Source organism: Lepisosteus platostomus, chromosome 7, assembly GCF_059453375.1.
Source record: "Lepisosteus platostomus isolate fLepPlt1 chromosome 7, fLepPlt1.hap1, whole genome shotgun sequence".
Taxonomy (NCBI): domain Eukaryota; kingdom Metazoa; phylum Chordata; class Actinopteri; order Semionotiformes; family Lepisosteidae; genus Lepisosteus; species Lepisosteus platostomus.
Window position 1 is genome coordinate 2,720,302 of NC_142617.1, and position 21,763 is coordinate 2,742,064.

Sequence of the window (21,763 nt, forward strand, 5' to 3'; positions counted from 1 at the left end):
TTATCACTAGCATGCTCATGCTTTTAGTCAACTAGAAAATACCCTTCCCATGACAGATCTAACATAGTGAAGCCTGAAGAAGGTCAGGTGATGCAGTGAGTTAGCACAAAGGTCTTTCACATTTGGAGCCCAACCATCTCACCGAGGAACTTGATCTTGAGCATATCTGAAAGGTGCTGTAGCAGTCGAGTTCCAAGAGCATAATGGTTGAAATGACTTTTCAAATCCATCAGGGTGGAAGTGAAGGAGCACTTTGGCTGAGATGCCATGCCAAGCCGCCTGCCCGTACCAGTGCCAGTCTTGTTTGTGATTTATTCAAAATTCTTCTGGCGTGATTTTGGGCAGCAGAAAGGCACAGGTGCAGAATTAGCTGGGTTAACACAGTTAGTGCCGCTTGCTGATTATCATCCTTTCCTCAGACCTTTATTTATTTATTTTCTTGTTGGGTAATTTAGTAAAAGCCCCATCATTTTAATATTGCCACTTAAATGCCATTAAAGAGCCATTAAGTCTGGCAATGCCATATGTTTGTGATGTGTGTCCACAGAGCTCTCTGCGTGGGATCCACTTCTCTCCTCTGCAGTTTACCAGTGGGTGTGAATGGTGGCGGCGTTTCTCTCATCACACTTAACCACTTTTGCAAGGGCCTTCCCTTGTGCACTGCAAAAGTGAAAAGTAAACCATGTTTTTAATTCTGTTTTCTTTTTTCTTCTAAGCAATTACCAGGAAGCTTTAGTTGATTATGTTTGAAAAAACGTTAATATACTGTAAAGTCCATTCAACATACTGCCTTATTAAAAAGAATGAAATCCATGAAGAAAACATCATTTCTAGATGATGTTAAATATACAGCATCCAATAAAGAAGTAGGTGAAGGTTTTAACTTGAAGTTGTAGTACTTGAGAAACTTTGGTACAGTATGGATTTGTTAATTTTTGAGAAATTTACATTTCATTACCAGTTGGATTCAACGTCCACTGGATTTAATTATATGCCTTTTTAAGCACACACTGTTCATTTTTTTTCATGAGAATAGTTATCTGAAGAATCTGTCCCCCTAGAAACTGAAATTAATTTGAGCAATATTACACTAAACAGAGTCACAGTTACTGGTATTCAACTTGCTATATTTTTTCCTATTCTATTTTCTCGTTCTTTTGTTCAGTCTCCCAAAGAAATGTCAATTCATGAATTGCCTTATCAAAAGACTCTACATAACACACATTAATCTCAACTATATAACGTAAAACACATTGATCAGTGGATGAAGCATAATATTGTCACTGTGGCCAAAGCCTGCATCCTGTTAGATCTAAATGCAATCACAGCAATAATTCCAGCAATAATTCCACGTGGCTGTAATTATATGAGGATGAAAAAAAACATGAGCTTGACAGACTTTCATACAGTTCTCTGATGTTGCTCTTTACATTCAGCATAACCTCAACATACAGTAAATGACCCTGCGAGAAGACTGGGATCGTGGTTTAAAAAGTTTATGAAACATTTACCATGTTCTAGTTTTTTTTGGAGGCTTTATGGAGGACCAGCACTTGATTTGATAGAGGTTCTTAATATTGTGGTTAGGAGGTGTATGTGCACATCTATAATGCAAGCCTATTTTTGCCTTATGGTCAAGCAATGTGCATTTATGATCATGAGATTGATGAAATGATCAAATATAACAGGCATTTTAGTTTTGATCACATAAGTGTTCATTACACTAAAAATACGTTGTTCTGTGTTTAACCCAATGATTCCATTGTGTGTTGAGACATTAATTTTAAGGAGTTTTTATACTATTAAAGTATTTGTACTGTATATCCTTTTGAAATAATAAGTAATCAAAGTTTATGACCACACTGAGGTCATTGAGCTCTGTCTAATCATGCTTTGCTGCAACCATGCCAAATTCTCGCCATCCCTTGGCATTTTCTGGCTTCCCTCTTTCTTCATCATGTGAAATGCATGCTCAATTGCATTTACAGTACATATGGAGAGTGACTTAGCCAGTCTAGGATTTTCCACTTTTTCTGCGTCTGCTGCATGTTTTTGGTGAAGTGCCACCCAATACATATGGAAGCAAATTCTTTAACATAAGCAGACAATATGTTTCTGTAAAGATCATGATTCATTCTACAGCTGTCCTCGTAACTTACATCAATAAAAGCAAGTGAGCCAGTTCCAGATGCAGCCATGCATGCCCAGGCCATGACATTCCCTCCACCAGCCTCACAGATGATGTGGTGTTCCTTAAAACACCTACCAGTTATTTGCTTTCTATGCACTTCCTCATCACTTTAACAAAGAGATGTTGTGGTCTCATCTGTCCAAGAAACGTTTGTGCTCAAACTCTCCTAATTCACCTTTGTGCAGTATTCTGTGGAAAATCCAATCTAACATTTCTCATCAGCACTAAGAACAGAGGTTTACATCTTGGAGCCTTTGCAATTTTGCTGTCACAGTCTTCTGAAAAACAGATTTTGATACTTTCACCCCTGTACTCTGGAGGTTCTTGGCGTTTTCTCCAACAGTTATTTGAGGGTTTCCTTGACAGCTCACCTGTACATGTTTTTCTTGGCTGACCCAGTCGTGGCTGATTGGTAATTATACCTGCAGTTTCTTTCCACTTCAGTATATTTCAAATTGTTGGCTTTGGTATGCTCAATTTCTGTACTATTGTTCTATTTTTCTAAGCTTTAAAATTGCCTGTTTATACATAAAACCATTGGGTTTTATTTTGACTTTTTAACTTCAGTCTGAAGACTGAAATCAAAGAAACACAGACTGAATAAGTGTTCACAGCTCTATTGTGCACCTCATTATTTACAGTAACAACAAATACCTTACCACCTGTCAGTCAACTATCCCAAATTGCTCCTTCAGAATTGAAAGGTTCAGCATTATCAGTTTGTTTAATTTACTCAAAAGAGTAGAACTGTGGTAGGAGTTAGGTACTTATCAATCATGTTTTTTTTCATGAGAAAAAAGGTGAAAAGCCCAGTTTAGATTTCATTGCCTCAATACATGTACATGTGAAGGGCTCTGTATATCTGGGTATACATGTCCTAGAAATTTTTAATAGTAAACATATGCCATAAATAATTACTTTTTTCATTTATCAACACTTTCATAAATATCCACTGGCTCCACATCTTGTAGAATCAGAAAACAGGCAACAGCATAATGCTTGAGTTTTATGTGATGTTTTATGTGATGTTTTATGGTGATTTTCACCACCCACCCAAGGAAAGGCAAGGAATATTGTGGTTTGGTAAAATGGACTGTCAGTAAAGTATCTGTAACTTTGTGGATTCCATTTTATCCAGACTTCACCCTTCCAAATATGCAAACACACACTAATGTAACCCAGGTGAATTAATGCACTTTAAGCATTACAGGTGCGTATAATTATAAAAAACATACAGAGGAGCAGGGGCAGAGGAGGAAAAATGCAGGTGTGGGTGGGATGATGACATTGCTGTTTAGTCTCATTGCTGTATCTCCTCCTACATTAGTTTAGCATGTGTGGCCCTGAGAAGATTTGAGTTTCAGCCAGGAGTCGACCAGGCAGGAATGGGCTCAGATTCATGGTGGTTTTAGGATGGTTTAAAGCTAACGTTGCCCTTTTACTGAGCTGAAAATTCTCCTTGCGAACAAAGAGAGGAAAAAAAACTCCACGCAGATAGCACCCCAGAAATTGAGCCCAGACCCCAGTGCTGCAAGGCAGCGATGCTAACAACTGTACCACCATGCTGCCCTATTTGATTAATGCATGGAAATATCTATCTTCCCCTGGAAGTTGTGAAATACATTCTGATATTAATGTTTAAAATTACTGATTGGCAATGATTGCAGGTACTGTAGGTCATCAGATTTTTCAGAGTTTGGGAGCATATGTTGCTGAATATATGGCATTGGAGAAAAAAATATACTTGCTTCAGTAAGAACTATTACTAAGCAATCTGTTTTGTTTTTGTTTTATTGGGTGCCATGGACCAGTAGCAATGCAACCTCTCAGAATAACTACAGGACTGCCAGTATGATTACATTTTCATTAACGAATATTTTCCTTATATCAGAGCAGTCATACTAGCTAATCTTCTGAGTGGTAAAAGCTTTCACTTAACGCTAAACTGTTTTCTGATCTGTTCCCCACTGTGAACAGTCTGCTTCCATTTGTTTTTGTTGGTTTTTTTCCATATGACAATTGAGCTCAAAACGATAGTGTGAAAATCTCCATTTTGCTGGTTTAAAGTAACATCTGGTAGAATTAGGTCTTACACATTCAGGAACAATACGATGTGCAAAATACTGATGAGGTTGAACAGATCACATTGTCTGTGTAAACAAGTATTCTCTGTCAAACTGGATGAAGTGTGAATAAGCAGGACTTTTTTGTGTACTTAAGTGTAGTAAGTTACTGAAGGAATACTGAAGTTATAATGTAACATATCCTATTTATTTGCCTTTTTTGGCACAATATAAGTCTTTGTGAAATGTACAGTATATCTACTCAAAAATATGCATATTAAGAAAATTGATCACCTCTTTAACAAATGCAAATGAGGATACCTAAAAAACAACAATCACCTTTTCTGATTTCAGCTTTTCTTTAATAACTTTGCACCTGCTGCTAAGATTGAAAACAACCTTAGACTTTTCTTTTTTTTTAAGGTTATTTGGGTGTCATCACCCTTAACAATGACAGCACTGTAGCTGAATTTAAGGACAAAATAACAACAGCAGCACATAGACTGCAAGAGCACAATGCATCTGACCAAAACTGTTTTGTTACATTGAAAAAAAATACTTCTACTTTTTTGTGTTGCTCTAAACATTCCCTTTCATTGATCACCTGTAAATGTACAGTATGTATGCCTTTGTACTGTAGGTATAGAGTATATGGAGACAGAATTTGTTTTGTAGTCTGTCTTCAGTACTGAAATTGGAACTACAACCCGACAAAACAAAAAAATATTAAGATAATATTAAGCTTTTGTAATATTAAGAAAAGGTGCAAAACTTCAGTACACTGTGACAAAACAGTTTCAGAGTGTTCTGAAGCTGTTTAGGCACAAAACCAGCAATGTTACCTTCGCTCTAGACACAGTGTGGAATTAAAGTGAATCCCAAACACTAACAGGCCACTCTGTCAAGACTCCTACATGAATTATATATAATTAGTGCAAAACATGACATGGGGGGTGCTATCCGGTGGAGGCTGATGCCAAGCCTTCATTACCAGAAATGGTGCCTTTATTTTCTCAAAGAAGCACATCTTTTACAGATCACGATCCAAACATTTTCCTCAGTCCCAAATTTTCAGTCCTGGTCAGAGTACATAGCATCAATATAGTTCCCAAATGAACAGTATATTCATTTCTTAAATTAGATTTTACGTGTATTAAATGTAAAATATGAATCCACTGATATGAAATATCAGGTGTAATAATTTGATGTTGAAATTTAATGTTCATGCTTGAGAGAAGTACAGTTGGATAGATTCTTTTGTAAATGGCTATGCTGAAGTAAAACGTACAGACTGCCCAGATTAGTATGCCAAAAATGAATCTGCACAGCCCCAACAGATTTTCTGCAGCTAAGGAACTAATCCTTCAATCTCCAAAAATTTCTGAGTAGTTATAAAGGTTATTGTAAATGTAGCACAGGTGCAGAAGTTAAGCTATAACTAAAATGTAATTATATAAGCAAAATGTCCTGATAAATTTGATGGTAATAATTTCTGCTTTCTTAGATAAGAACTTAATAATAGGAGAATTGTAAAAGTAAAATCGTAACTATGAAGGGTTCAGGACAGGATGATAAAGTACTGTTTAAGCATCTAATGGAATGGAAATCAACTAGGTGAATACACACAGTTATCACTGCAAAGTGTCCAGGATCACAGTTGTTTTTAATTACATGCTATTGTTGTCTTTTTTAAAGGTAAAGAGTAAAACATTATGTGCTGAAGTAATAAATTTATTTTCATACTATAACAGAAACATTTTACATGTGGTATCAACTGTAATAAGAGCACTTATAAATCAGTCACAAATACTGATTATTTGTATCTTCAATATTTTTAAAAGAAAACTCAGCAAATAATGAACAAGATAACCTTTTACAATCTACCCCCTACTCATTTTTTATTCATATTACAGAACCAGAACCTAAAAGTCTTCCTTGCTGTCAACTTTATTATTAATTATTATCATTATTAATCCTTTCTTCTTCATTTCTTATGGAAGGCAGTCACATCACATGAAGCAACTAATGTGTGAAAATGAATCTATTTTAAAAGTTGATCTAACTTTCCAATTGCTACAGTCTGTTACTGTTCTTCTGTTACACCAACCACTGAAGCATCAGTTCTCCTCACTATTAATAGTAAGCTGCCTTACAACAAGTATTTTTTCTTATAACCAGTACATTAGCTTTACTAGTTATAAGTAATATACAGTATGGAAATATATTTGCTATGGTTTGTTATTATCTGTAGGTCACATCAACAGAGTTAATAAAATGCAAGTGCTGTGCTAGGAAAAATGAAATACTAATGAAATAGTGAGAATTAAGACAGACAGATAAGAGAGTCTACAGATAGTATGGATTCAAAAGAGTAGTTAGAACATAATTGTGGCATTCCATTGTTTATTTGTGAATAAGAGCAATAATCACATCAAATTGCTAGGTTGAGAATTCAGAACATTAGTGTAACATACTGTAGTTTAAGAGTGACTGAAGAATGTAATTGAGAGCTTAGAGACCACAGGTGCTGTTACATTTTTTAATTTGCTTCAGTCTCTGTTGAACAAAGTTTAGATATATTATGCTGTTAAAAAATTGAAGAATATCACAACTGAATATACCGTACTAAAATTTGTGCTTACAAAAAATATTTAAAGTAATACAGTAATAAAGTAATAATAGTTAAAGTAATATGTTCTGAATGGTTTGCAAGCCCAACAATTGGTGTGAAATCCTCTGTTTTATCCTTTATTTTCAAAGAGGCAAGCCTTTTGTGAATTCTTTGTTTATAGGTATGATTCTATTTGCAGCTTATCCATTTGTCCAAATTGCACTGACTTTGGTTTTCCAAGGCACCCAAGTTTATCCTACAAATACGATTTGGGAGGTAACAGAATAATATACATTTTTCTCTTCTCTTCTAAAACAAGCTTCAGGCATTTACTGTATACAGTATCTGCAATCCATCCCCTGAATAAAGGAGGATTTTTAGCAGTGCTTAAATGAGATCATCTTCTCAATAGAGATCTGACAGTTCTCAATCAGCACTTAGAGTACTTTAATCAGCATTGGATTTAATTTAAAACTGTCCATAAAAATCAAATTAATAGTATTAAGTGTTATCAAGTGACCTTCATTAATCAGTTGCCTTTAATTGTTTGTAAATCCTATTAAAAATATTTCTAATGCATATGCCATAACTCTTTTGTGTTGACTGCAATATAAAGTATGAAACAAACAGAAACTCTAACTCAAGAAACTAAGAAACTTAAACTGGTAATTGTGTTATGTGCATGATGTTATGTATCTAAAAGCGACAAAATATTTATATATAGGTATTAATATTTAACTACTGCTGCATTATAACTTGTTTTATTGTTGTTTCCATGTCATAACAGAATGAAAAATGTAAAACATTAGTTATTTGATATGTTTGCTTCCATTTAGCACTCTGCTTTCGATCACTTATCATTGCTTATCTGTTTGAAAGTGCCCATTTGCTAATTAGTACTTTAATTTCTGTTTTAATTTTCACTTGAATTACAGCACTAATCATTCGGGGCAGACATGCTCTGTTCATGATTCAAAACAGGTGTGTGGGTTAACTTTCTGGCTAATCAAATTAGATAAATGTACACCAGATTTACTGAGGAAAGATAATTGGTATCTGTCAGCTGACTGGAGCAAACACAGGATATGGCTGCATAAACCTAGCTAAGAATTAGCATATAAAGTTACAAATAGAACATTTTTGTTACCTGATGCTGGCCAGTCCCTTTGTGTGAAGATTTAGATCCTGCAGTTGATCCTTGTTCTGTCTCTATGGTTTTTACCACAAATTTAACAGATTTTTAATTTAAAGTACAGATATGAAATCCTTCTGTTGATTAGTTACTAATGTCCAGCCAGGCCAGATGGTCCAAAGAACCTGGCTTAATTCGTAATGCTTCTCATGGAAATACATTCAACATAATATAACCAGAATAAACTGTTGTTTCTAAAACCTGTGAACATTTTAAAATATAGCGGGGGGGGGGGGACATCTTCTCCTAGTGTCTAGGTGTCTATTTCTACTTTACTGTATGTGTGTGATATCCTTTTATAAAGTGACTTGTAATGAAAGAAAAGAGGACAGTTTCAGACATAATCTTTTTTATTACCTTTTTGCCCAAAGTGATAATACACTTACTTACCTTTTCTAATACTTCATGCATGCCTCTGTATAGTAAGAAGCAGCTGGATAAAGTGAGGACCTTAATCCGTTCACTTGATATTGTAACTCAAAACTTGTTTCAGAGTGTTCTAAAGATGTTTAGACATGGACGATAGCAGTGCTGCCTAGCTCTAGGCACAGTGAAGAGCTTCACGGTATTTCTGCAAAGTATTACCACATAGTGTCTTTGTCTACAAATCGCAAACCATACAATTTCCCCACACCCCGTCTCAATATCCCAACATGGAGTCTTGTACTGAGAAACAGCAGGGGTCTGAATATTTTCCACTGCATCATCATCATCCTGAAACAGCACTTTGACAGCATGTTTGCAAATGTGAGTGTTTTGTTATATAAGTAATCAATATTTCATGGCTAAAGACTCAGTCAATGCTTTTCTTTCCATAGTTCAAATTAATGAACATTTTACTGGAATTTCTAACCACAACACAGAACTGTAGCTGAGGACCATTTTTTCATTTTCTATTGACCCCTGTTAATGCAGTACTATGGTGAAAAAAACAAATTATAAGCACCAGCGGAGTTTTCAAAATCTCGAGCACAAAGACAAGACTGATAAATCATTTCTGCCAAAGTTTAGGTTGCCATTACAAAACATTTTTTTTTCAATTGGGAAAATAAAAGAGCAATGCACTTTAATGCATGACTCAGCAGGGAAAACCAACCAGCAGGAGGCAATATGTGTGCCAGTATCAGGAAATCAAAAAAAATTAAAAGGCTAGGATTAAAGAAAATGTCTTTAGTTAAAGAAATGTCTTTAGGTTAAAGAAATGTCTTCAACCGACGCTTAGAGAGACTAATGTAAATAGAAACATTCCCATGTTCTACGGACAGATGCTTCAAATAACAGCCCGAAATTGTCTTGATCTCTGTATGTGATGATTCAATATGACACAAACAGAGCTAGTTGTAGTCTGTCAAGACACCTGAAAGCTCTTTGCAATAATAAGTAGTTGCTAGTCTTGCAGAGATTTTAAGATGGTAAAAAGTGTTGAGAAGGGCTTAGGTTTCCACATGGCAAATGTCTGAAGATGTAGAGCAGGTTAAAGTTTAAACAGGTTCTGTCAGTCTGGCACATGTCAGCATTTCTGTGCCTTCTACTGCACTTTCTTTGGCTTATTCAGAGCTCAACAACAGTGTTTGTGACTCAAGGATGGTGTCATTGTTAACACACAGTACATTTAAATACTGTCAGTACTATACTGAGACTGGAAAATCTTATCATTGGTTTTCCATTTCCTGTATTTAGCTATCTACTAAAAAGAAGAGTATTAAATAGATTTTATTCAGAGATTGCGTACCAGGGTAGCCAGTCTCTTACAGCTAACAGTGTTCAGCAGGTGTGACATTGGCTGTACAGCTAGTGATTTGCAAACAAGCCTAACTGAAAAATCAATATGTCAATGTGGACTGATTTACCATTTGAACAATGGTCCTGCTGGATATAATCTGGCACATGTTGATAGCTATCAGTCACCTGTGGTTGTCAAATTAAGGGTTATCTTTATTGAACTGCAACCAAGCCTTTGAGTTTTAGCAACAGGTAGTGATTATCACTTGCTGGAGCCCTAGGCATCCTATGACCTTATTCTGCCTCACTGCAGGGAGCCTGATTGTATTCCTCATGTTTTTAATAGTTTATAGACCATGAGAGCTGCCACAGATCAAATAAGGGAGTAATGTACTGATTGCTGTAATCGGCTAAGGACAGTATGCTTTACGTGGCGAGTTTCCATCTTAGTCTGAACTGACAAAAAGGAATAAAAGCAATGTTTCCAGAGACAGTGACGCAGAATTTGAACAGTGCTCACAAACAGGATTAAATCACTTTAAAGTTGCAAACTGTTTTTTTTTTCCTGTTTTTATCTCCAAAGACCTCATCCTGTTCTCCCAGGCCGCCCTCGCTTATCCCCCAGACCTGTCAAAACTATCCAGGTGACAACTACCCTCCCCTATAGCAAATGCCTAGAGGAAGGATCAGCAATGCTTTGACAGCAACCACCAACTTCAGAGAGTCCCACCCCAGTCTCTCAGGCCCATGGCCCATGCGATTCAGTGATAAAGTCCAAATACATGACAATAAGAAAGGAAAGAATCCTCTGAAACTAGGGTGGAGAATGCACTGGCCACTGATATCTTTGTAGCAGCAGTAATTTCAGGCTGCCAAAACTGCCTCTGCCTCACTGATACAGCCAGTCATACGTCTTCATTCAACAAAACATCCCCTCTTGTACGGGCTATTTCTTCTTAAAATATAGGATACAGCTGAATAGACCCACCCCCAAAACACAGCCACATCCAAACACTCCCATTTGAAAAAAGGGGGCACAGAGCACACCTGGGTGGTGTCAGTGAGACCCATTGGGAAATGTCTCAGAGTAATCACACAATTTCTGTGAGTACAGATAAAGTGGATCAGCTGATAGTCCAGGTTGTTAGAGGCTAGAATGAATTTATCCCACACAGTAATCCCAGGGTCATCATCTACTGTACCACAGGCACATCCCTATTCCAGATACCACTCATCACCAGCAGGTTATACAGCATGAGGATCTCAATAGTTGGATAGAACAGAACAGCCGTGGTGTTATTGCCTCTTTCACTCAATTTTCTAAACAAGGGCTGAAATAAAAGATCTCAGGAAACCCCATAAGCATGCATTGATGTAAAAGTCACTAAATAGTAATGTGATTGGAGTTCCTGTAATAACCCAAGATTTTTATGCTCGCACATATTTGCTGGTGAAGCACCCAAAGGTGGCAGGGAAGACTAAGACCTGTTAATTTTATATCTGGAAAGCATGCTGGAAACGCTGAAAAGACAATGTGAGTAAGGGAGGGATTGAGCAACAAAAAAACTGAATGTCATCATGAAACACTGAGTTTCATATTCTTAATACCAATTGGGAAAAAGGTGTTAAATTGCTGGATTTCTAGTAAAAACCAAACTAGAATGTACAGTATATTATCTATGCATCCCAGCCAAGATGTCACAAGCTCTCCAATCAGATGACCTTATAGAGTAGTGGCATTCAACTATGTCTTTAAAAGGAGTTAATAATGAAAGTTAAAGATGAAGATACAGCCCCCACTCCCCCCTACAAATCACCTGCTACCACATCACTGTAAATACAAGTCAGACTTTCCTCCTCCTGCGACTGCTGCTTGGCAGTCCTCCACCAGCCTCATTCCACTGATATTCCTGCTTCCCCTAGGCTCCCCTTTACTCCGGGGAGACAGACACCTTTTTCACATGGCCAGGTGTCTCCCATTCGGCCAGGCTGGATAAAACCAAGGACCTTGAAATCACTTTCACTAAATACAGGACTTGCCTGAACTAGTGAAACTTCCCACCCTCCCCCCCCCCCAAAAAAAAAAATGGAAGATCGCATTATACCCCAGAGATGGTTTTGTGTATTTTATGTTTATATGATGCAAGGGAAGTTCCCATTAGCCTTGAACTCTGTCTTAAATTGTGTAGAAATAATGGTAATGAAGCGTGTCAACTTTAATAAGCGCATCTCCCGGCACTGCATGGAAATTTATCTAAATATTTGTTTATGAGGCTTACTGGCATTAAATCTTCTTGGCACTCCATTATGGTTCAGGTTCATTGATGCCAGTGATTTATTTAACTAAAAAGAAGCACTGAAAAGTGGAAAATTACCTTCAAAAAATAATTTTGTATACAGTATATGTGCTAAATTTAGCTGACACATGTGATGCTCCTGTGGTTTTAAAGTAGAATGTAGAGCATTAAACAAACGTTAACTAAAAATATGGCAAAAAATATCCTAGTCAGGTAGACAAACTAATCTGAGAGAGAATCAGATGTAATGATCAAATCTAGTTTCACATATTGAATTATGAAATCTAGTTTTGCATATTACAAATAGAATAAAAAAAACTCATTTAAAAACTGTTAAATGATCAGTGCCTTGCCTAATAGATTTTGGAACAAACACTTCAGTTTCACATTTTCAAATGATAATGCATAATAAATGATTTGAATGACAATAGCAACGTTTTGGAGCACATCATATTAAATTGTTTTTGGAATGCCATTCTACGGAGTTGCACACTTTTTATCAGCTCAAAAAATGACAAAATCAGTGGATTCAACCACAAATTTTGATGGATTTCTATGCCTCTACGAGAATGACTATATTAACAAAAAATAATTTCAGGTTTACAATTTTACAAACACTCAATCCAGTGCGCACAAGTTTTTGTCACTGGGGAAAACATTTGCACAACTCGTAGTTTTTGCACACACAGGCCATTAAGAATTAGAGGGAACATTGCTAGCACCCTGGACAGGGTGTACCCTGCCTTGCAACTGGTGCTGGGCGAGATACAGTAGGTTCGGCTGCCCTGCTACCCTGTATTAAATAAAGCAATTAGAAAATGGTTGGATTGATGAATGATCCTGGAGGACTGAAGAGAACTTATATTTTAGTCCTAAATGAACTTAAATTACTAAATGTAATAAACCACCAGTTTAATTTATCACAATGGAATTATTTCAGATCTTTAGAAATTGGTGATTTGATGGTGATGAATTTGTGCTCTTCAGGACAAGGTTGGAGATACTTGGTGTGGACTATTTATAATTTACCTTCACACTGGTACTAAACATCAAACATAGTTAATGAAACTGTCAATGTAGAAAGGTAAGCCGATGAACAGATGAAAGGGCACAATGTTTTCCTGAATTTATGCCAGCTGATATGTTGTCGTTATTACATCTTACACTTTGACATTTTGTGAAAAACACTTTGTTCTTGTGTAATAGCATCATTGACATCTGATCAACAAAAGTCTTTCTTTTCCTTCATTTTCTCTCATACCCACTTTAACTTCCAATCCCTCAAACACTAAGTTCCTTCAGCAAGGCTTTAAGAACTCAGAGAATAACTTTTAACATTTAAGTGTAATATGAAAGGAGGGTTTAGAAATGAAACTTACTTAAAAAATGAAAAAGAAAATGAGCTGAAAAAATGAATACAAGAATGCAAAAACACAACTTATTGACCTACTGTATAAAAGTTTGTCTCTGTGGTCACAGAATTAATCACAATGTGTAAAAATGCCATACTTACAATCAATCTTTTAGGCCTGGCGTTTGTTTTGTTAGTGTGTCTATTATATGGAGATAACACAGCAGAATGACTTTGGAAGGCATGGCTTATGTGACCTTAGCACACAGATTAAATAATAGCTTATGTGGTCTGTTACCTGGTGTGTAAACAGCCACTCCAAATGCCTTTGGGTTGAGAAAGGATAATGCACAAAGAATCCATAAATTCTGTGCGCTCTATGACTTGACATTGATAACTATAATTCAAGGACTGTTATTAGAGTGAAAGCAAGCCTCCAGCTGATTTGAATTTCTATGGCTTCAGAAGGTTTAATACAGAAGCCACTTCAAGCCCATTCGAAAGACGTACATATTCTGATTGCAAGTAAAGTGAACATGTCTGCATGTTAAACATCACGATGAGAGACTTACATATTTAAACAGCTAAATATTTGCATATCGTTTAAAAATTAAGTGGATTTGAACAGTGTAAGTTTTCCCACTTAAATACAGGTTTCACATAATTACCATTGATAGCCACAGTGGGTTTAAAAAGTTTTCATTTCAATGTGACCTAGATGTGTATGATGCTATGCATTATTTCTAAGCTGTTTGCAGTTTGTTAGAGTGGTCCTTGGAATTCTAGAAAGGTCCTGCATAAATATTTCAATTTCCACAATTTTGTTTTATGCAGGTGCTTGGTAATTATATAAATTGACCAAATAAAGGAGATACCCACATCTTAAAGCCTTGATGCAGTACAAGTCTTATTACCCTTCCAGTCTCCTATTAATTTATATCCCTTTAGCATAATGCATTACTTAATTAAATGATAATTTATGATAGCTGGTGAAAAACATTGAAGAAAAAAGTCATTGAAGCCGAAATCCACCTCTGGCAATTGAACAGAAGTATCTTATATCTGAGGTCTTAGTAGACAAAGGCTTTGCTGTTGTAATTGGCTCCGTCATCCACACTACATCCTACAGTATATGGAACTGCGAGCATGCCAGTGAAGCTTTATTGAGTCCACTCATGTATGCCTTGATTTGCTTAGTTCACCTATGTTACTTAATTTAGTTTTTTTTTTGTGGGAGCAAATGTAATGCGTCATTGTTCTTGCTTCAATTTAGTTTCATGATTGAAGGAAATTGAAATGCTATTAAGCACAAGACTTATAAATCATTTGTAAGACGTGCAAACAGGACAACAACCTTCATAAACAACCCCAAATCAATACAGCATGATAACAGTTAATGAAGAAGCCTTTGCCCACAGCACAGTGATTAAGCCTTCTCAATGGGAGCAAAAATGTTTGTGAAACCTTGCAAAATACACAAAATCCACCATAAAATAAATCTCCCAGAATCCACAAGAAATTTACATTAGAGTTTTATATGGTCTAGTCAATACTTGTATAGTATCATATATGGTAGTTACTTAGTATTTATATGAGATAAAAGTAGAAGGAATGGCTCTGGGACTTACAAAAGTAATTGCTAGTCCCAGGATGGACAGTATATTTTCAGCAAACATTTTAGGCAGGAAACACAACTATTTTTAAACAAGGCATGTTTTTTTAAAAAGAAGAGAATGCACATTTGCCCTTCTTTTAACAAGGACTACTACAGTATGTTCTTACTAGCATTATCTAGAGTATTTTGGCATGTCCCCAAACACAGCAGAGGATGGAGTCGATGAGATTTCAATCAGGTGCTTAAAATCGCGTAGCTGATTTGGCAAGAGACTGCCAAGGTCAAAAGAAAAGAGCTGGGGTGGGGAAGGAGGGTCCATGGACCCAACAGACAGCCAATTCCTTATGGACTTTCAAAGAAACATCTCTGGATCAATAAACTACTGGCAATCAAACAAGATACCAGATAACCCGGCTGAACCTTTCCCTGTTTTGTTTATGACCTTCTTATGCCCATGGAGCCTCTGTACTGAACTTTATTGCTCTTCTTAGCAGCCCTAACTGTACACACATACAGAATGTGCTCGGCACTGTCTTAAAAAAGCAGCTGCTGTAGATCAATTGATGAATTGATGATGACTGGCGAATGAGCACTCTTAAAATGAAGGCCCCTTCTCACTTCTTCAGAGTGAGTTTTTTAAACCATTTTTGTGCTAGCGGTAACAAAATTGCTTACATTAATATTGACTGCCTTGTCGGAAGAAGGGACGTTCCCCACCCACAGCACTTGTGTGGTCTTCAAAGAGGGTATTGGAGTTTTTTCACAGCTACAGTAGCATCTGTCTAGGTATCAGCGCAAAGTGAACAGATATCAGACAGCTGCACCATTTATTAGGCTGGAAATTCCCAGAGGTGACCAACAGCTCATATGATCATGTGGTATACAAAAGGCAGACAGCAAGGATCAGATCAAAGCAATATCACGTGGCCTTATAAAGATTCATGTCATTTGCTGAGTGTAGTAGTGCATCGCACTTAGGGATTTAGTGGGAGAGGTTTGGATATAAAGTGGTATTAAAATCTCTCTTCTATCAAAAACATTAGTTTTTTCATTTTGTGCCTTACAACTTTGTTTAGAACAATACTAGTCGTGGAAGACTTTCAATTTTCTTTACAACAAAATTATTAATGGAAGACTGAAAAAACCCTATGACCTTAATCTGTATTCACTGACCAGTGGATTGTGTTATTGCTTAACCTTCATGAATTGATTGTGCTCAAGCTGGTGTCAAGACTAACTACTACTAGTTTTGACTAAACATTTAGAGTGCTACTTAATACTCCCACTTTTGTGTGCCATCATGCACTGCATATAGCAGGGCTCATCTCTGCTACATTAGTGTTGCATTAATTGATCAACGAAAGAACGATAAAGACAAAAACAATAAACATCAATAAAGATCTGTGCAGGAGTGGCCACAGTGTCAGCTATATTCTCCATTACATCAGTACTGATAGATGAGCTGCCAGTAATATCAAATGTGTAATTGTGTCAGTTTTTATAGCCAGAGGCTTTGTTATTGATTGCTGACCTGTGCAGTTGGAGTTACATTCTAAGCTAATGATACTAGAGTTGATGAGGGTGATGTGGTGTCTTCGGAAGATGGATCCGTAAAGCATGCCAAGATCTCCTTCTGGTTCATTGCTCTTTGCCTCTGAAGGAGAACTGGAGGGTGATGAAAGGGAGTTTGTAACAATTTATACATCCAAAAGGCCTTAAAGACTATAGTCCTTATCTATATTTTAAACAAGATATATAAATAACATTTCCTTCTGGAAATAAAACACAAAAGTAAACAGAAGCGATCCTGGAAACATTTTTTTTTTCCTGTTTGGGTCAGGGTTTATTTTGAACCGACTTTTAATAACAGCCATCTGCCTATTGGCTAGTCTGTGACTTGTTCTCAGTTGAACTAAGCTGTGCACATTTTAATGTTTTAGTTCAGGATGGCGATCGTGATGCAACGGTTTTAAATGGCCCCAGCAGCCTATCTGGTGCAGGATAAGACACACCCGGAGCTCCCCAGTTCGATGAAGAGGTGAAGGAAGCGATTGACTGGAAGAATGTTGAACTCTTCCATTTCACTGTGTCTCACAACAGATAGATGCCGGTCAAGATCGCGTGAAAACACATGCCATTATTTACAGTATGCCATTATCGTGTTTTCATCTCATCACGTTGAAGTTTCACGAAACTTTGTGCAGGGGGGGGGATCCTTTCTGGCGCTATTGAGTCTGATTTTAACTCCACATACCTTCTATGGCCGTGTTCCAGTATGCACACTGGCGTTCCTGCTGAAGTCTGCATGGGCGCAGGGTGTCCCATTTCTAAGTTTGTCTCACAATTCGCCCTTCTGTGAAGTCCGCACCGGAGCGGACTCCGCTGAAAGGGAATTAACCTTGCGGAATGGTGACGTTTCGTGTTGTAGCCTGTCAAAGCGGAGAGAAGTGGCCATGAAGAACACAATATTATAGTATTCATAAAAATGAACTTTTTTTGCAGTTTTAAAACTCATAATATTTCATGTAAACAAAAATGTATGCTACTTTAGATTCATCGGTATGTATTCTTGGTAAGTTTTGACGTAAAGCTTTTATTTCATCACCTCACCAAAGAATATTGGTTTTTAATAGCACACATATTTAATAGTACAAAGCTTTGAGGTATTGGCTAGTTTACCTTATTTAGTATATTTTGAATGAACGCGTTGTATTCCTCGTACTGTCGTTTTTGTACGGGGACAGACGACATTCAATGCATTTAGTAGTACAAAGCTTTGAATAAACAGAGAGCGGTATTGCAAAGTTTTCCTTCGCCCGTTTAGAGTCGAGCCTGCTCAACATGAATGATGAACACGGTGTCTCACTACTTCTGTGCAGGTATAGACGAGATGAAATTCTATATTCATTAAAATGGCGAGCGGAGAATGAACACTGCTTTAAAAAACTATCTTCCGACATGCACTGCACCTCAGCCACCGAAGAAGCATCAACAACAGAAAACACTTTGCCCCTGCGCCGTGTAACCAGTGAGTGACGTCACGCGAGGTGCCCCGTCACCCTTTTTAGAACCTTGCCCTAGAATGCTCGCGCACCTTGAGCTCCACACCTGCGCTACGTCACAGAAGCGCGGACGTGGAGGAGGGGCTTAGGGTGCAGTGTGGGCAGTGGGACACGTGAATGAAGTCAGTTTCTAAGTGATCATATTGATCAAGCAGAATTTTAGGTCAATAATGGGTTAAACATAAAAGTTTTACGCTTTCTCCGTTAGCCTGGGGGATGGTATAAAGATGAAGAGTTAGGTACAATAAATCTGTCAAGCGCTACCCTCATTAAAATTGTAAGGGATACTGCATCTAAAATTCAAAATATGATTTAAATCTATACATTTCTCTCATTATTGAGAGAAAATGGTCTGTCTGACATGATTCCATCAATGTCTGTGACATGTTGCTAGAGGCTATTCACAGAACACATGCCACTACAGAACATTTGATATTTAGCACCATTTAAAATTATCGTTTGGTAAATCTAGTGGTTATAAAGTTTTGGATTCTTTTGGATTATGAATTTACTTTTTTACACATCTTCCCTTGGGATACGTTATTTAAATAGAGCAAAGAGAAGAAAGTCAATTACCGGTAAAAAGGAAAGTAATAATGTAAATAGGAGATCAAATAATTAAGCTTCCTTTTGTCATGGGACAATACCAACGCCTCTATATTTGAAGCCAACTTAAGATGATTTGAGATATATGTTAATGGAATTTCTTTGCAATTAAAACACGTTTGGAAATATCATGCTCATGAACTGTTTTTTGTTGGTATCTCCTGTACTGTTTTTTTCCAAAGCCCTGAGTATTTACCTGTATTGCCTAATGGATGTAGCACACACTAGGGACCACTGGCTTATCAAAGTCTTAAATGAGATGGTGTCAGTTTCTGCTGTTTACTAGGAAAATAAAATCTACCCTTGCTTACCAACCAGCATATAGTATACCTGGTTACCAAAATGCTATTTTATTTTTCATCCTTTAAATTTACCACTTTCAGATTCCTGTGTACACATACCTTGTAACCTGAGACGTACAGTACTGTAGGAGTAGCCAAATATTTCATTCTGTATTCTTTACACAGTAACCAAGCACTGTGGTGTCCTTAAATGAAACTAAAAAGACAAATTAAAAAACTAAAAAGCTCAGAAAAGGCTACTGATTTTTTTATCAGTAGCTTTGGGCAGCTGTCCTGTAGTGCTTGCAATGCCCAGCTCCATGGCGACTCATCAGCAACACAGTTATCACATCCACACAAACTAAATCGGACAGCTGTGTGAAAAGCTCAACCTCTTTGCTTCTTCTAAGATGTTAAGATTGACTGGCAATGTGCGTTTTGACCATGCTGCATTTTCATTAGATCTTTGGAGTCATCAGCATCGGTTTCAAAAGTAGAATGATTGTCTTCGATACTTTCTGCACACCTCTATTTAAAACATTGTAAGTGCTCTCACATGGCTCAAGCGTTAAACGTGTTTGTTCACGGGATACATTGAGCTCTACAGTCCAAACCTTCTGGTTGTAAACTCAGGATGGCAGGTGAGCCCCTGCTTAGACAAATTCAACAGAAAAAAAAGAGTTATATTTTAAATTATATTTCGTGACGTTACTGACGTTCTTCTTCTGACATTACAGCAATAAAGCTCTAGTCCTGTCCAAAACCTGGAAGCACACCTAGTCAAAATACATAATTGATAAGAAGTGTAACTAATACTATATATATATAACTAATAATTTAACTTATTAGAATGTTAACAACATGTGATTCCATAAAATTAAGCTTAATTCACACATTTGAAGGAGAATATCTGTAAACAAATTGTGTGGGTTAGTTTGTGGAGAATCAAACACATTAAGAATTCAGGGTATATGCTGTTTTTAAAACGGTTATGATACCCAAAAGAAAGGTCTTAATAATAAGACTCATATCAAGAGCACATGTTGCATACCACATACAGTACAAGTATAAGACATCACTTGGCTGAACTGTAATTTGTGGAAAAAGTGAACTGAATAAAAATTAAAGGTCATTTTTAATTGTTTGATATTCTTCATTACCAGCCAGTCTATGGAAATAAAATTAGTTACAGCGGCAGAGGATATACTCCTCAGGTTCATACTGAAACAATACATAAACTTAATGTATGGTGATCACGTTTCCCTAAGATGAGAAAAGGACACCCGCACGTCAACTAGGTTTCCAGAGGGCTCCCGAAGGCAGGTTTGGGAATATTCGACCAGAGCTTTCTTGTCTCCTGCAGACAACCCCTGAGGCTTCCTAGGTGCCTACAGGCTTGCAAAGCTGCAGGCAAAGGACAACTCTCTTTCAGCTGGCATTGAGATTTGGTACACAACGGATTTCATGAAAGTAAAGAATGGTTTCATCATTAGAATAGGTGTGTGGGAGTCTGGAACAATGTGTGCAGCCATGTTGTTGAAGCTGATACCCCGATTTTATTCGAGAAATGGCTTAGCGAGATCCTTCTATTAAATAGTTAATACAAGAAAGCTAAGTGAGTTAGATCAGACCTCCTCTCATTTGTAATCTTTCTCGCTGTCTTAAAGATGGGAAAGAACTGTAGCTCAATTTTCAGGAAGTCAGGATATCTAGGATACTATAGTACGGTACTGTCATGGCAACAATGGAAGTATGGTCAACTTACCTCATTAGGTGTAGCATTACTCCTATTTATGTACTAGGAGTCCTTGCACACAGACGAACTAGGAACTTGCTCTGATGTTTATAAAGCATTACACAATGCAAAGAACGTCTGTCTACCAGAGGCTGCTTTCCCTGCATGCAAAGGTAGTAAAGACAAAGTGCACATCCACTTTGACACATAATAGGTGATAACATCTTTCTGTTGCTCTGACTTACTTAATCGTGCAATTTGAAATTGTAACTGGAAATCTGTTAAGTGGTAGTGCAATTTCTATTCCTTTATTGCATTGACATTTATCACTGCAATAATGGACAGCATCAAGGCAGGGGTCCTGCACTCAGCAAGTCCTGTACATTTTTTTAAAGTTACAAAAAGCAGGGGTATCACAATACCAGATACAAACACTGTATTGTACATCATATAAAAACTTAAGGTGCTCTGTAGTAATGAACACTCTTTATGTAAAGTGGCTGAGTTAGAAAATAGCGCTATTTAAATATCTATTAATATTACTTTAAGGATTACAGAATGACAATAGAACACGAAGAGCAATGCAGCCTATGGCTTTCCCACGGTTGGCTGCCAGGAGGACACTACGATGGACAGAGAGATAGGATCTTCCTTGCAGAGAGGAAACAATGCCACTGTGTGGATGCTGGAAACAGGACGTGGTGAGACATGGAAAGGGAAAAACGTAGTGGATAACACTTTAGCTTAGAGGCTGCAAATGACTCTTTATAAATGCATAACAAACAGAATATTGATACTAAATTATCTGTTAACAAAGCATTCATACACAATAACTATCTGAGCTTTGATAATAACCATGCAATGAATCATTAGCTCTTTAATCTTCTGTAGCAGTGACGTACAGTACACTGGCTACACAGAACATTTCAGTGTAGGCAAATTGCCAGGAATTCATTATAATTATTAATTTATTTGGCTGATGCTTTGATCCAAAGCAACTTGCATTTATACACATTTATACAGCTGAGCATCTTAGT

At 37.0% G+C, this 21,763-nt stretch overlaps 1 long non-coding RNA gene across 1 annotated transcript; it reads right to left on the minus strand.

Annotated features, from left to right (window-relative positions):
• Positions 1-401: 401 nt before the first annotated feature.
• On the minus strand, positions 402-18,047 carry LOC148657886 (uncharacterized). The gene is made up of 4 exons (XR_015939987.1): positions 17,722-18,047; positions 17,297-17,471; positions 16,574-16,707; positions 402-660 (listed from the first exon to the last, which is right to left on the minus strand). It is a non-coding gene; the product is annotated as an uncharacterized LOC148657886 (long non-coding RNA).
• Positions 18,048-21,763: the final 3,716 nt, after the last annotated feature.